This window comes from Monodelphis domestica, chromosome 8, assembly GCF_027887165.1.
Source record: "Monodelphis domestica isolate mMonDom1 chromosome 8, mMonDom1.pri, whole genome shotgun sequence".
NCBI lineage: Eukaryota > Metazoa > Chordata > Mammalia > Didelphimorphia > Didelphidae > Monodelphis > Monodelphis domestica.
Genome location: NC_077234.1, coordinates 13,048,777 through 13,064,822, shown reverse-complemented (window position 1 = coordinate 13,064,822; position 16,046 = coordinate 13,048,777). Strand labels below are relative to the sequence as shown.

General features: G+C 38.3%; 1 protein-coding gene across 14 annotated transcripts in view; it reads right to left on the bottom strand.

Annotated features, from left to right (window-relative positions):
• MBNL1 (muscleblind like splicing regulator 1) overlaps positions 1–16,046 on the bottom strand; it is a 276,473-nt gene that overhangs the window by 229,149 nt on the left and 31,278 nt on the right. For 7 of the 14 annotated variants that reach the window (XM_007502350.3, XM_016425314.2, XM_001364022.5 and 4 more), the window contains exon 1: positions 11,548–12,024. The exons of 3 other annotated variants lie outside the window; for them this stretch is intronic. The gene's annotated coding sequence lies outside the window, so the exon portion shown is untranslated. Of the gene's footprint in view, positions 1–11,547; positions 12,025–16,046 lie in introns of those variants that run through there. 4 more of the 14 variants (XM_007502360.3, XM_007502361.3, XM_056807912.1 and 1 more) reach the window with 1 other exon arrangement.

The window sequence follows — 16,046 nt, the reverse complement described above, 5'->3', positions numbered from 1 at the left end:
AACAAGCTTTCCTTCTCAAACAATTTGGAGGTGTTAAATGCTTGTTTCAAGAAAAAAAATGAAACACGGTAGATCATAACATTTTTAAAAGGGATATCAAGCCAATCTGTGCTTGGATTATTAGCGAGAACCCTCCTGGTGATAAGCTCCCTCTGCAAACACAGGCTGGCACTTTGTTTACAACCAAGAGTCTTGAAATCTCGAGAGAACTGAAACAAAGTGGCTTACCAAGGCAGTGCCACATGAACAAGTAGATGATGAGAGACAGGTTTGGAACCCAAATCTGAGAACCATTTGCCATCCACTATGCCACACTCACGTTCAAAGTTTAGAAATAGATTCTTGATTGGAAGCGTAGCTATTTTAGATATTAGAGACATGTAAGAATTACAGTTTTTCTATCACATTTTAAATGCCCTCTAGGAAATATAAGACACACACACATACATACACACACACACGTATTTGTTCTAGAAGAGCTCACTACTCAATTTATATTTATCTTCAGTCCAAGTAGAAAAATCTCCCAGGAAAAAGGGAGATTTGTTTTTTGAATGGGACAGCAAGTACCTATCAATTTATTTTGCAGGCAGCTAAAAGAGAAAAGGAAGCTCTAAGTTCAGTCGAGTTCTGAACCGTTCCTCTAAATTAGAGTTCTCTAATAAAAACAAGAACGCCCTTTCTTAAGAAACCAAAGTCATCTAATGAGGGAAACACTTGAATGAGAGGTAGTCGCCCTCCCTTTGCTTTGGTGACTATTAAGAGTCAAACTTACTTACTATGGGGAGTTCTTATTATTAAAGCCATTGAGACTGGGAAGAGGTAGAGACAGACATTTTCCTTCTAACCAAGCACATATGTCAGGCAAATGGATTTACTAGTGCAAAGAGGAACGAAAGCTAGGACTGGAAATATGTATATGGAATCGAAGCAGAGAAAATGGAGGCTGCTATATAATCCTGAAGACTATAAAAGGTAGATCACCCTGAAATAACGGAATGAAAAACCAACCTAACCAAGTGAAGTCACAACGGTCAGAACTAAAACAAGCTGTGTTCTCTCTTCTCCTTATAAAAAATTGAATAGTTTCAAATCATCTCAAAAAAATACGATAAATTTACAGCCATATATATGGACTGAAGTGTGATCAGCATAGACGTGTACATGATCGGTGACTGAGCAGATAGAGATAGGCATGTTGGGGAAGGCCTGTCATAAGGATGGCTCTCATTTATCACAGCTGAGACTTATTGAGATCTTTAAGGGTCAGAAGGAATAACTGAAATATATATCATCTGCTTTATCTACTTGGACATGGGGAAATGTAGCAGACAGAAATGAAGAAATAGGGCTCTGTTTAGATTTTGAATTTTCAAAGTTGTGTTCTTTATTTTAAGCATTAAAAGATTTGATTGAGAAAATGGCAATTTGTGATGTCCCTCAAATCAATTCAAATACTTTAAGTGAATAATTTAATTGCTTATTAAATTGTTTCACTTTATATCATAGATATATTCATTATTAATTAACATATTAATTATATAATAATACCTTAATTATTGTTCTGTTATATGTAATATATAATAAAAACAAAATATTAATTAAATTAGTAATAATTAATTTAAACATCTTAATATTTTCCAGATACCTCACATATCCCAAGAGCTTATTTCCATCAGGTCATAGACCCATAACTGAAAGGATCTCTAGAGGTCATCTAGTACAACTGCCTCCTTTTACATATTGGGGAATTGAGATCCAAAGAAGGGGAAGTCCTTGCCATACTGGGAGGAAGGATCCATGGTGGGATTTCACACTATAGCCAGAGTTGTTTCACAACAGCAACTGAAGTTTTAGCCAGTAGTTTTGTGTCCGCAGGCTTCTAATCAAGGCATGGTCTGAGTCTTCACGTGGGAGATAAAAATAGAACCATTGTTCATTGTGTGTGTATGTGTGTGTGTGTGTGTGTGTGTGTGTGTGTGTGTGTTTCTCCATACTCTGGACATAAGCTTGTCCAGATGAGAACGATAAGGCTCTCTGTAGATACTGGTCATAAGGCTGAATCCAGTGGAAGAATTTTCCCAACATGATTTTTAGTGATATCTCATAGCTTAGAAATCATGTTCCCCACAGTCAGGTACATGACAAACAAATGAGAGGGTGACTTGGAAATGGCCAATGTGACTCACTGATCGAAAAATGAATTAATCATGGACAATATTTCCCATAAGGCAGCCTATATGAGTACTGTTTACAATATATAAACAAATATAGACATCCATATTATATATGTATATATATAAACTAATACACAGCTAAATAAAACTTATATAATATGTATAGATCATGAAACTATATGTGTATAAAATATTGCACACTTACATGATGCTTTAAGGAGGTAAAACCCTTATTTTAGTTCATTAGATTTATACGACAACCTTGTAAGGGAGCTGCTATTACTCTCATTTTTCAAATTAACAAAATGAATATGAAAAGGGAAAAGAGACACATCCAGGGTCACACCACCAGGAAGTATCTTGGAGAGGCTTTCAACTAGGTTCTTCCTGACCCTTTCAGTCCAACCTTCTAGCTACAAAGTCACAAATCTTCTATCTAAATGATCTAGTTGCCCGTGTATATTCGTATGCATAGTTCTATATAGACAAAATCATATATACAGGCATACAAAGTCTTAATGCCATTTGAATACACACACGTACACATACACACACTTATAAGAGAGCAGTGCCTCTTTTATCCTTCTGTATATCCCCAAACTAGCACATGCCTGGCACAAAATAGATGCTTAATAAATACTGATTGCGTGACTACACATACACATGCACAAATTTTGAGGGGCACCAGATCTATTATTTCATTATCCAAGGAAACTCTAAGTGATGAAACTCCCTTCCATTGTCAAAGCTTAGAAACTCATCTGGAGCACTCTGAGATTAAATAGATTACTCAGGGTGACAGACTTGCATATGCGATTTAGTTTGGTATTGGTGGGGAGCCCAGGAGTCTTAGTACAAATAAAAGCAATGCACTTAGACAATTAAGACCCTGTGTATGTATGTGTACACACGTATGTGTGCCCTCATAGGCACACAGGTGCAAACATGTGTCTAATTTTCTTTTATTTTCAAATAAAATGGAACTTTACAAACTGCTAATCCCATCCCCTCTCTTTCCAGATGAAGAACAAATATGCCAACTGCTCTGTACATCGGAAGAGCAAAGGGGCCACTGGATTTTGAAGCCGATAAGTTTGGGGTTCCAGAGGTTGAATCACAAAGTGGGGTCTGGAAGGCCTTCTCCAAAAATGCATCTCTTCTGCTTCATGTCAACGAGTATTTGTGTGATTCTAATGTGTCCATGTCAACCATTTCTTGCTTATTTAGAGACTGATTAGCTTGTGTGGAATTTCTTCAGCCCTTTGTTGCTCTTCCTGCTATTGCTAGTCTCCTGGCCATTTCCCTGTTCATTAGCCTTGGCATCAGAAGATGGGAACAGGAAGAAGAAAAAAAAGCACAACAGGAAATTATCACAAATAGAATGTTCTGTAATTTTTTTCTTATTCCTAGGAAGAGTGACAAGACCTGACATGAATCCCAGGCATGCCTCTTGACCAGGTGATCTGAGACTGTATAAGGACTTGCCCAGATGCCCAGAAAAGAGTATAGAATCAGTGGCTAGTAGCTCCTGGTATGTGGGTCATGACTCGGGATGGTAAGCAGAGACATGCAGGCAGGGCATCATGAAGGACTTACTTGGAAGACCTCAATTAGAAATGGGAGGAAGCTAAAGCAGCAGGACCTCTCCTAGAATGGAGTTCTCAGTACTCTTCCAATAGAACATCCCAATAAGTAACCTTGACTCTTCTATTCTAAATCAATATCCTTTTGAGTTTAAAAGTCATCTTGTGAGCCTCTGTATACCAAATAGAAAATGCTGTGCTGGGCTAAAGATGAATAAGACAGCCTAGCCCTTATAACTGACATGCAGAGATAAGGTGTTTGCATGAATAACAATAATATAGGGCAGATGGTGATAAAGACCATGAGAGAGGTACAAAGTCCCATAGGAAGGTAGGAGGAGTGAAAGATTAATCCTGCCAAGGATCAGAAAAGAACTCATGGTGGAGGTACCATTAGAATAGGGCCTTTAAGAATGGGTAGGACTTTTAAAAAGTATCAAATGGGGCAAGATCATTCTAAGTAGAAAGAAGAATACTACTGACAGTCCTTAATTTCTGTACTCTAACCATCATTTGATCTATTCTTGTAGGACAGATAGGATTGTTTTGTATTTAATTGTTTTTAACATTCAGTTTTTCTTTTGAATTAAAAATTCTCTTTCTAACTCCATCCATTGAGAAAGCAAGAAATATGATTCTGATAATACATATAAAGTCATACATACAAAACATATTTTCATAAACCTCTTTCCACAAACCAGGCCATGTTGAAAATATATAAGCCATGTTAAAAAATATAATAAAAATAAAGAAAAACCTTATTTCATTTTAAAACTTTTTTTCAGGTCTTTCTATTGAAGTAGATATGGTTTTACATTACAAATTCATTGGGATTATTGTAGATCATATTACCAGTCAGTAGCTAAGTCTTTCACAACTAATCACCACTGAAACATTGTTTACTATGTAGATTGCTCTCCTGGTTCTGCTCCCTTCACTCTGCTTCCATTTATATATGTCTTCCCAGGTTTTTCTGAAACAAGTCCATTCATCACATCTTATAGCACAATAATATCATGTCACAATCATTTAGCACAACTTTTTCAGTCATTCCTCAATTAATGGATATTCCTTCAATTTCCAATTCTTTGACACAACAAAAACAACCTGCTATAAATATTTGCTGGCAGTGAGGTGGTAAAATGGACAAAGAGCAGGGTCTGAAGTCACAAAAAATTCCTGTGTTCAGATCTAGCCTCAGACACTTATATGTGGTCCATGGAAAGTCACTTAATTCTATCTGACTTAGTTTTAACATCTATAAGAATATCAAAATAAGGAAATTGAAAACTCTGAATATCTTTGTCAAAAAAATCACAAAATGGGTTCCCAAAGAGATGGATGAGATTCTAAATAAATATTTTTATACTAATTAGTATTTTCCAGATTTCTTAGATCTCTATGCCTTCTTGAATTTCTGGCTTTTCCTCCACATTCAAAAAGATTAGGAATGTTTGAGCTAAAGACTTCTCTCTGACAAATACCCAAAATTGCCTAACACAAGTGGAAGGACTTTCAGCACAGAGTTCCCTATTCTGATGAAAACACAGGTCTGCCCCCAAAGCACCCAGAGTAAATAGATACATGTTTGAATCTATTTCCTTTCTTGATGGAAGGAGCTGAAAGCATTGGGTTAGATTGATGTAATGCTTATCTATTTGTTCATCCGCCTTGACTTTGGAGTTTGTATCATTTTATTTTCTCTGAGGGGAAGTGTATCCAGGGACAGATTCCCTTCCATAATTCAATTTCTTGTTTTCCCAATATTTATGACCCTTTCATGACTGACTATGTGTCTATCCTTTCATAGTAAAAGATCCAACAACGAAGACAATAACAACAAAAACACCAACAACAAAGCAATGCCTAAAGCTATTAATGTTTGAGAGCATGAGGTTGAGAACAAAGTATCTTTCTAGTATATAGAGGGGGAGGTGTTACTGTGAGATGAAAAGAATAAATGGAGGACCTCTTGTTTATTAAAAAGATGAACAAAAATAGCCTAATACTTTTAATTTTACATGAAATGGAATGAATAGAGACCAAAAAAAACTTCTACTGTTTACACTCTAATAGCAAACTAGCATTTAAATAAGACAAATAAAAAATAATAAAAGTATGCAAAATTGCATATAAATGGATTTAATTCTAATGTGCAGAGATAAATATAATTTTTAAAGTATCTTATCACTTGCTTTGAGGACATTGAAATGATCATACAGATCATCTCCAAGTTGTTTTACTTTATTGATTTTATTTCTTAAGCATACTACAGAACATAAAAATATAAGTAAAAAGATTGTCTCCCCCCTGAAAAGAATCTAACTTTGTTGAAAAAGTGGTGATGCCAATTTATTATTCATTTTATACAACTGGGTTTGAACTATAATCTTAGTATTTGACTTTTTGAAATTCCCATTTGTTTCTTTTTATTTAAGGGTGGACATCTTTAGAATCCCATATCTGTGACATTATTTGATACATGTAATTAAAGATGGCAAGCAGTATTGAGACATATTCTAAAATGTCTCCTAGATACTGAGCACACATTAGTAAAAAACTATATCCTTTAATTTTGTGGATTTAGCTGAAGAAAATTTAGAGTGAAAGTAAGGGTGGAAAAGGATACATGTGATATTTTTTGATAATGTAGTATCATAAACTTCTAAGTAGCCTGAATAAATTGACTGGAGACAAGTTTTCTATTAAAAAAATGTACTTGGATATGAGTGGTGCCTAATAAAAGCCTTGATATTAAAGGTCTAAACTGTTATTTTCCACTTTGGGCACATTAGAGATTTTCTTCTCAGTTTCTCCAACTAATGTCAAAGCAGATGACAGTTTTCTGTAGGGACATATCCAGTGTTTGAAGCATGATCTTATTTCGGAGACAGCAGATACTGCTTTTTACAATAATTGATCTCAGTGGAAAAGTAATTCTCAAGATATATGAGCAGATTTTATCTTGAGATTAATATATCCCTAACTAGTATAACAAACGGCAGTCACATAGACTTAGAGAAAGATCTCAAAGAATAAAAGAGGGGGAAAGTGCCAACTACATGATGCAAGATACAGAAATGTAAATCCATCACAGAGGATTCATTTTTGAAACTGTCACAGGCCCATTGGATAAGATGGCAGCTTTGAAAACATGAATGAACCTATGACAAAGGCATGCCAGAATATAAACCATAAGGATAAAAGAATTATTTTAAAATAAGTAATGTATTTTGAAGTTTCCTTCAAAGAAAACAGATATAGATATAGATATGTTTCAGTTGCAGAAAATTCTTGAAAACAGAACCATAACTAAAAGTCAACTCTTTGAATACTGAGTAACTAAAGACAAACCAAACTAATATGTGTGATCCCATACAAGAGAAATTCTACCTGAATTCTCAGCTTTCCAAGTACTCAAAAAGTATTCAGAAACAGCACAGAAGTGCAGTGGGGTCTCATCTTCCTCTCAGTATATATGACTTGATCTTGGGCAGTGATAAGGAAATATTCTCTAACTTGCCATGAACCCAACATTGATTTGCCATGGATTAGTAACTGACTATGACAAAGGAACCCATTGGCATTCTGTTATTCACCTTCTTGCATTCTTCAAGAAAATAATCTCATACTTTATAGGAATAGAAGAGGATTGCCTTCTGTGGCAAAGAATGAAGAAGACACATACCTCAATTGTGAAAATATATCTAGAGAATGACGTAAGAGTGAAGGCCCATTGTCTTTTGTTTACTTGTTGGATGCTTTCTCAAAAATGAGAAAATGGAGTAGAATCAATTTCCCATTCTAATGCAATTCTTTGAGTCCAGTTATGCGGCTGCAGAAAGATATTTCTTTTAGCTTTAACTATTACATCAATTAACTATTATCTACAGGAAAAGGCCTTTCTTTTGAGTATTTTTATTAAATTGAGTCAACATTGTCCTTTTTTCTCTAAGGCAGGGGAAAAATCAAGGGAAAAGAAAATACATATTAAACATTTGAAAATAATGGCTATTTACTGAAAAATCAATCTTTTGATTGACTTGTTTAGGAAGTTCAGAACAATGATAACTATGGTGTTTCTAAAGGATTCCTAAGTAGCAATCAGGCTCTATTCTGGCCGAGAAGAGGTGTTAAGACTCATCCCCTAATTATAAGCCTTTTCTCTGTTATTACCACCTCACCATTAACTCTCTAAGCTAAATAGTAGTTTAAAGAAAATAAAAATAGAAGTAAGGAGGTGGGGCTTTATGCAGTAATTTGGCTACTATCTTTATTCAGAGGGGGATGATTTCAAGATTAAATACATTTCCCTTCCTTAAGAAAGAAGTTTTCCTTGGTTTCCACCAGGCCATATCTCGAGGAGAATGAATAAAGTTTCACTCATTTTCTTCTCCGATCTTTCCTTGACAGTTTCATCCTAGATTACCTCAAAATATGACATTTCTGTTCTCCATCCTAAAAGATGACTTCATTTAGAATCTTTTCAGAGTAATAGTCTTTATAATCAATGCCACTATCTGCATTTTATACTGAGCCATGGATAATATCTATCAAGCTGGAAGGCCCTGAGATGCATGACCCTCCTAAGGGCCAGAATTAGTTCAATGATTTGCCTGATGTCACACGATAGTCTGTGCAATACCTGGAATTTGGGTTCAGGTCATTGAACCTGAAAGAGTATCCCTGTACCCTAATATCCCCAAATAGCACCAAAATAAGAGAGCAGGTTTCAATTTCTTCTACTCCTTCTCCTTTTCTTGGACTTCAAGACTCCTTTAAATTTCATTTCCACTTCTCTGATGCAGCCATGGCTATATCTCCTATGGGAACCCTACCTTATTGTCATAGAAAATCAGTCCTTCTCTACTTGTTTCTATAAATCAATCTTAGTGAATACAATTCAAGTGGACAAATAAGCACCTAAATCTGTGAAGATGTCCCTCTCATTCCAATATCATAAATTCTTATATTATGAATCTTCTAAGATAAAAGGACTATTTTAATCCATAGTTTTCAAGGAAGAAATAGAATATAGCATTCCTGATCTGGGGATGAGGATAGATTTTGGGGGTCTCATTACATAGGAATCCTCTTCCCAAAAGGAAAGCCTGAGTGCTATAATCAAAATAGAAAGAGTAAAGCTTAGAGGATTTTTTTGAAATATGCAAATATAAACACATTAATGATACCCCAAAGCATATTTCACTGTTCCTACCATCTTGGCACTCTGACCTACAAAGCCATTTAAGAAATAGATCTATTTATCAAATATATTCCACAGTACAAAACTCACAAAAAAAGAAAGGTCAAAAAATCTGCCCAAGACCAAACATAGGAGGATTTCCTGCATCTCTAGATAATAATTAAAATCAATGATTCTGTTTTAAGTGACGCTGCAATTATAGATTTTCTGGGGCTGACTCGACCTGCTCCCTAAAATTCAAAGGTCCTCCCTCAGGAACAGCACCTTCCATTAAGTATATGAAACTGAAATCTTTGATGAGGCTTCTCAGAATCACATAAGCAAGTGTATACTCTCAGCTGGCCATCATCTCTGGCGAAGGAGGGAAACAACCAGAGGTACCAGTATGAGAAGCAAAAAGACAAATAGGAGAAACACCAGTGGGAATGTGAACATGGGGAAGCCAAGGGCAAGGGGCAAGCACAGACAATTTTATTTAAATAATCTGAATGACATGATTTCCCATTGGACCTTCTAATTTCTCTGATCCAATGATTCAAACATCCATGAATTCTATTGAAACTGTCATATTTTATGAAGGAGCAGAGGAGGATTTTTACAGTTACTGAACTTTCGTTTTAAAATGGGTCGATGATAACAGTTTATCTCAGAAGCAATATAACACAGAGCTAATCCTCCCAAGAATCCATGCACTGTGATAACAGAGACTGGAAGAGCATGGTGTGGGATAACAGCCTAAATAAACTGTCTGTATATAACCTGCAAACATACAGGGCGTTCAAAGAGAGGGGCAGGAACAGTATGTCCGGAGGAGGGGTGGGGTGGGGTGTACTATTTCAAAGCTCAATGCAGTGGGTCTGCAAATCCAAAGGCATTAATTAGGGCTCATTTTTCTGTGAGTGTGTGCGCGCATATTATTTTTTTTTAAAGAACCATTCAAGCAGGCCCAACTTTGTCATCTTGACTCCATTTTCCACTCAAGGGCTTGTGTCTGCTCAAACACCCTGCAGAGTTAATGGTGATCAACTTTGAAGCATGCCCTTTTCCAATTTTAACAGGAGAGAATAGGTATAAGTCAGAGGCTTCAGACTCCCCTTGGGCCCTGCAGACCTCAGGGCACCAATGGTTATTTTGTCCACACCCAAACAATCCTAAACTAGTGGGGGGGGGGGGGTGGATTTTTTTTTTAAAAAGCCCTCCACCATATATCCACTGCTGTAAGAGGCTGGGGAATCAAAGAATTCTCACATGACACAATGCTACCAATAAAAAATTCCAACTCTATTTAAAAAGTGAGGGGGGGAGGCCAACGCCAACCTATTTTTTCCAGCTTTTGTCCAAAAACCCCACACAGGGCTTCCCCCCTTACAGAGATTATTGATCACTTTGTTTCACCTGGAGCGAAAGCTGGTAAAAAGCCAAATCCCAGTACACTGAGGCAGCTTGGCCACTCCGGGTTTTTTTATGGTTTTTGAGTGACGCACTAGAAAACTAGGGAGGAAAAAAAAAGAAAGAGAAGCTTGCTCTCATGCAGGGCGTCTTCCACCCCATAAACTTGGCAAAAAGCAAACTGTACTGAAATACTCCACTCCCCATATAAGGCAGCCCAGCTAAACATGTCATGCGTAATTTATGTGCAGTCGGCAGAGAATTAACCTTTCGGTGAACATATTTGGCCCATATGAAAAGCAGGCTGGATGGCAGAAGGAGGGAGTGGGGTGAGAAATCAGGCTCTTTGGGGGACACTGATCAGAGCTTTCCCTTGAAATCCCTGGGGCTGGCTGGCTCTCTGTCTCTCTCTGTCTCTCTGGGTCTCTCTGACTCTCTCTCTCTGTCTCTGTCTCTGTCTCTGTCTGTCTCTGTCTCTGTCTGTCTCTGTCTCTCTATCTCTCTGTCTCTCTCTCTGTCTCTGTCTCTCTGTCTCTCTCTCTCTGGGTCTGTCTGTCTGTCTGTCTGTCTGTCTCTCTCTCTCTCTCTCTCTCTCTCTCTCTCTCTCTCTCTCTCTCTCTCTCTCCTCTCCTCTCCTCTCCCCTCCACCCCCACATCCTAACAAAGGTCAGTAAGTTGGAAGCACAGTTACACCATAGGCACCTGTTTTCTTTATTTCTTTCTCTTTCGTCCTTCCTTTCATTCTCTTTTTCTCACTCTCTCTTTCTTTCTTCCTCTTTATTTCTTTCTCTTTCTCTCTCTCTTTTTAAAGACTGAAAAATTGGGTCCTGGCTGGGCTTTGACAGGGTCTGCAGGACACATGAGCATGCACACACGCACACACACACACACACACACACACACACACACACACACAGGAAACCAAACTGCAGCTGTGACCTTCTGCTTTCTTTGGGGCTGGAGATGGTGTGTGATATGAAACCATCGAGTGTGGTAACCCAGCCCCTGCCTGGTCGGATTCGTTCCTTCTGTTCTCTGCCAGAGCTCAATCTCACTTCCTCATTCAGCCACCTCCATTCCTCTTGGCCCCTCCAGAGTCCCAACAGCAGAGTCCAAGATGAGGAGGAAGAAGAGGAGGAAGACGAGAAGAAAAGGGAAGGGGGAGAGAACAACTAGGAAAATGGAAACTTACCTCTCACATTTTTTTCAGAGGCAACCAGACTGGAGAGCGCTTGCCCAAGGCATTGTGGGATTCATTCTGACAAGATGACCAAGATTGGAAATTGAACTTGTCAGTCCCTCGTCAGAGGAGCATTACTGTGCTGGCCACAGCTCATTCAGCTGCAGGGAAAGGCTGCTGCATGGAGCGGGGAGACGCTTATCTCCAATGTCTGGTTTCCGTTGCTGCCTGCGCTGCCCCTCCCCCAGTCAGCAAACCCTACCAGGAAGCACTGGGCGTTCTTGCCTGAGCCTTAAGAATGCACAGGCAGGGAAAAAGAGCTGGGAAACTTTTGAGCGGCAGGCTTGCTTGGGCGGCACCCCCCCAGAGCCCCCCACGAGCCGGGCGGGAAGAGCCTCAGACGCCATTCGATTGGCCCTGCTTCTGGGGGACGGGGGACTGGCCCGAGGAAGAGCCGGAGCTGCGGGAGAGCATCCCCTCCCAAGCCTAGTGGTATCTTCCATCTTATATGTACAGCATTATAACTGGGCTGTCCTGTAAATGTGACACATTCCTGCTGCCTGCCCTCGCCTTTGCACCAGCGCCCATTAGGAAAAAGGCCCTCAGACAGCACTGAGATGAGCCCGAAGCTCAGATGGGGAGCCAGGAGAAGCCCTCAGCCTGCATGGACTGCCCATGGAGATGCTGAGCTGGCCTGGGGAGCATCCAGGAGCTCGCTGGTCACTCCTGGTCATGCTCATGTGCCCGCTCCTTAGGAACCCTGGCCGTGACCCTGCTGACTTCTTAACATGGAGAAAAGTCAGGATTTCATTTGATGCGGCCCCTCTCCGGGGGCTCATCAACAGTGCACCCCTCGTGGTCCATTCAGTGACCCTTTCTCAAAGTCAGGTGTGTAAGTGTGTAAAATAAAGCACAAAGGATTGCAGAAGAAATGCATCCTATGAATCACTTATTGTAAGAACCCCTACTCCTTCCTAACACTTGTTATTGTTAATTAAGGAACAAACATGGGACTTAAAAATAAACAACTTTGTGTCAAACCTCAGAAGATTTTCCATCTACACCTTTGAGGAAGAAGCACGGAGGACCAGAAATCATTTTGTAGGTCCAAATATCATCCACTGCCCACATATTTATGTCCATCGTGTTAGAAGCTCATGAAAAGAATGCTAGATGAAGCCAACAGACCCCAATTCAAAACCTGCCTCGGATTTTACTCCCAGAGTAATGTTGGCCAAGTCACAACCTGGTCTAGTCACGGTTTTCTTATCTGTAAAATGTAGGGCTTAGATGAGCTCCAATGTCCCTAACCTGAGGGTCCATGGATGTGTTTGTGCTACTACTTTAATAATTGCTTTTGGATAGAGCTGGATGCCTTTGTAATCCTGGGGATTTTGTCTTCTGATTTTAAAAAACAGGACTCTGAGAAGGGTTCCAGGACACAAAAAAGTTGAAAAATGCCTAGATTAGAACAAACAAGCATTTCTCGAGTCCCTGCTACATGTCAAGCAGCTTCTTAAGGGCTAGTTGAGTTCTGAGGGCCTTTCCAGCTTTCTAAACTCTTCCGAAGCCAGGCTTTAACTCAGGATCATACGGAAAGCAGATAATCAATTTTATATTATCTATAAGCGACAGACTAACGGAAGTTGGGGGGATGGGTCTAACATGGACAGGAGCTGGGGATTCATCAATTATAGGGTCCTCCCCAAGAAGTGTTCCCTTTACCAATGGAGACTGCTACGTCTTCCTTAATTCTGAGTGAGAGAATAAGTAACTTATTGAAGGTCAAATAACCAGGAAGTGTTAAGAGGCAGGAAATGCTAAGCCTAATTTCCATAATTTTATTCTCATTTTCCATAGACTCTTAAGTTTCTAAACAAGAGGATGATTCGAAGGACAACAGTATTAAACAGGTAGAATTTACACAATGGGTAATGTTAGGGGTTAGGTAAGATGGATGAGTGAGACAAAGCAAGGAAAGCTTGAGTTCGGGTCCTTCCAGAACGTGAGCGACCAGTTCGTAGTGGCCATTATGCCTGAAAATAATTATTGTGACAGACCTTGGACTAGAATTACGTTTAAATAAATTAAAATCGTGTGCCCACTGTTGGATGGGAGAAGGAGCAGAAACAAACCACTATGGCCTAGGATTCTCTAGACTGAAAAAATGGATCCATTATTAAAGAAGCCATCCAGTTAGATGGGGAAAATACTTTGGACAAGGTTAGCTTGAAAGTAAAATTCAAATGAGGAAGAAAGACTTTGTGTAGTGATGTGTAAAGTCAGATAAATTCCATGTGAGTCATCAGAAGGTAACAAAATGTTCATATGCCTTTAAGGATATGCTTCCAAGCACAATGAAAACAAACAAAAACCAAAACAAATGCTGCCTTAAGGGGCAGGTCTTAGAAAGCCCAAGCTGTACTAGCTCCCTTATTTTCTCTTTACTTTCCTTGAATTCTCCTCCCATCCCCTGCTATTGTTCCAAGCTATTTTTTCTTTCTATTCCAGCAATTGTTAGGGATTAAAGAGAGCAGTTTCCTGTTCACAACAACCAGTGGCATTAGCTAGGGGTTGGGTTTAAATCCTAGGGCATGGATACTACTTGCTAATATTTTTTTTTTTAAGATTTCGAAGATGTTTGGAGATATTGCATTATCAAGATGGCTGAGGATGCATCCTCTCAATGGAAAAGGAAGGATTGCCTTACAAAAGCCTAGAGAAAAGAACCTAAGAGTATCATGGGATGTGGGAGAGCCATGTTGGGCCACAAATCATTTCCAGTGGGACTGTCACTCACTAGTTTCTTGACAGGATAATAATGTTATTCCTTCTAGGCACTTCTCTTGTATCCATCAACACCAACTCAAGTTCAATGAAAGAGCATTTGTTAAAACCTTATTATGTGCTAGAACTAAAGTGAACGCAATCATAGCTCTAGAACTAGAAAGGATCCTACTGGCCATCTTGTCCAACTCCCTGATTTACAGATCAGGATACAGAGATTTTAGGAAACAAGGGCATTTGCCTAAAATTACAAAGGAAGCAGCAATGTCAGGATATAAAGATAAGAACAAAACCATTCTAGTCCCCAAGGACCAGAGAGTCTACCCAATCTTCCCTTACAATGGTATTTCAATCTTTTTACTCTGAATATTGATATCGCACTGAGCTTTGAGTCTCTTTAAAACTACAAACTCAGAATTTTAGTATTTTTTGGTCTTGATTTCTGAGTTTCAAAACAAAATGAAACAACATAACCTTAAGGACAGTAATATGAAAAACCAGAAATTGAAATCATATGTAATGAAATAAAAAATTTTTTTTTCCACCTCAGTACTATGGATAGGGGGAACTTATGGTAACCAAAGAAATTGAAATGGAGACACATTTACTACTCCATTAAACAAAATACAAAGGAATACAAGGGAGACCCAAGATTGTCAGAAACAGTACAACAAACCCCACCTTATTAAACAACAAAAAGGAGAAAAGAAAGAAAAGTTGGTAGATAGATAAAAACATGATGGGCAAAAACATCTCACAAAAAGAGGAGATGGACTCCAAAATCAGAAAGAAATCTAATTAATGAGGATTTAAAAAAACATGAGTAACAATATCAGCTTAAAGGATCAACATTGAGACTCTCACAACTTATTACGCCAAAGACATCTTTGGAAAGTTCTGAAGTGGGATTGGGATTATCAGGTGATGAGATGAAAGGCTGTCCTGGCAATACTGCCAAAGAATGCAACACCAATCCACAGTCACTGGCACCATGAAGGAAGAATCCAATTAAAATTATAACAATATTATTTATATAGTGCTATTAAGATCAATAAGGACTAAGACATATGCTTATTTCATTTGATCCACATGCCAACCTTGATATCCAAAACCACCTTCACAATTTCCTGAGGGAATTATAGTTTCTTAGTGCTATGCAATCAAGACTCTAGGAACTTGTCTTCACTGTATCTTAGATTATTCAAAGGAGGTCACATGTGAGTTGAGAAGAAAATAATAGAAAACAAAAATGGATAAAATAAGTAGAGATTTTAAAAAATAATTTCTCCCATGATACCTCGGAATCACTACCATTCCAATGGTACACAAGGCTTACTGAAGTAGAAAAAGTGAACAAAAGAAAAATAACTGCCTGATCACATGGTTTGATGGGGATATGACTAGGGATATATACTCTAAATGATCACCTTAGTGCAAATATCAATAATATAGACATACGTCTTGATCAGTGACACATGTAAAACCCAGTGGAATTGCACATTGGCTATGGGAGGGGGTGGAGGGAAGGGAGGGAAAGAGCATGTTTCTTGTAACCATAAAATATTCTAAATTAACTAATTAATAAAAATTTCCAAAAAAATAAATAAAGTAGAACAGTTAAGAATATTGGTCAAGTAGGAATAGACAATAAATAGAAGACCAAGCTAGGTAAATGTACTTTACTAGAATCATTTTCTTCATTTTTTTCCACTAAAAAACAAGAA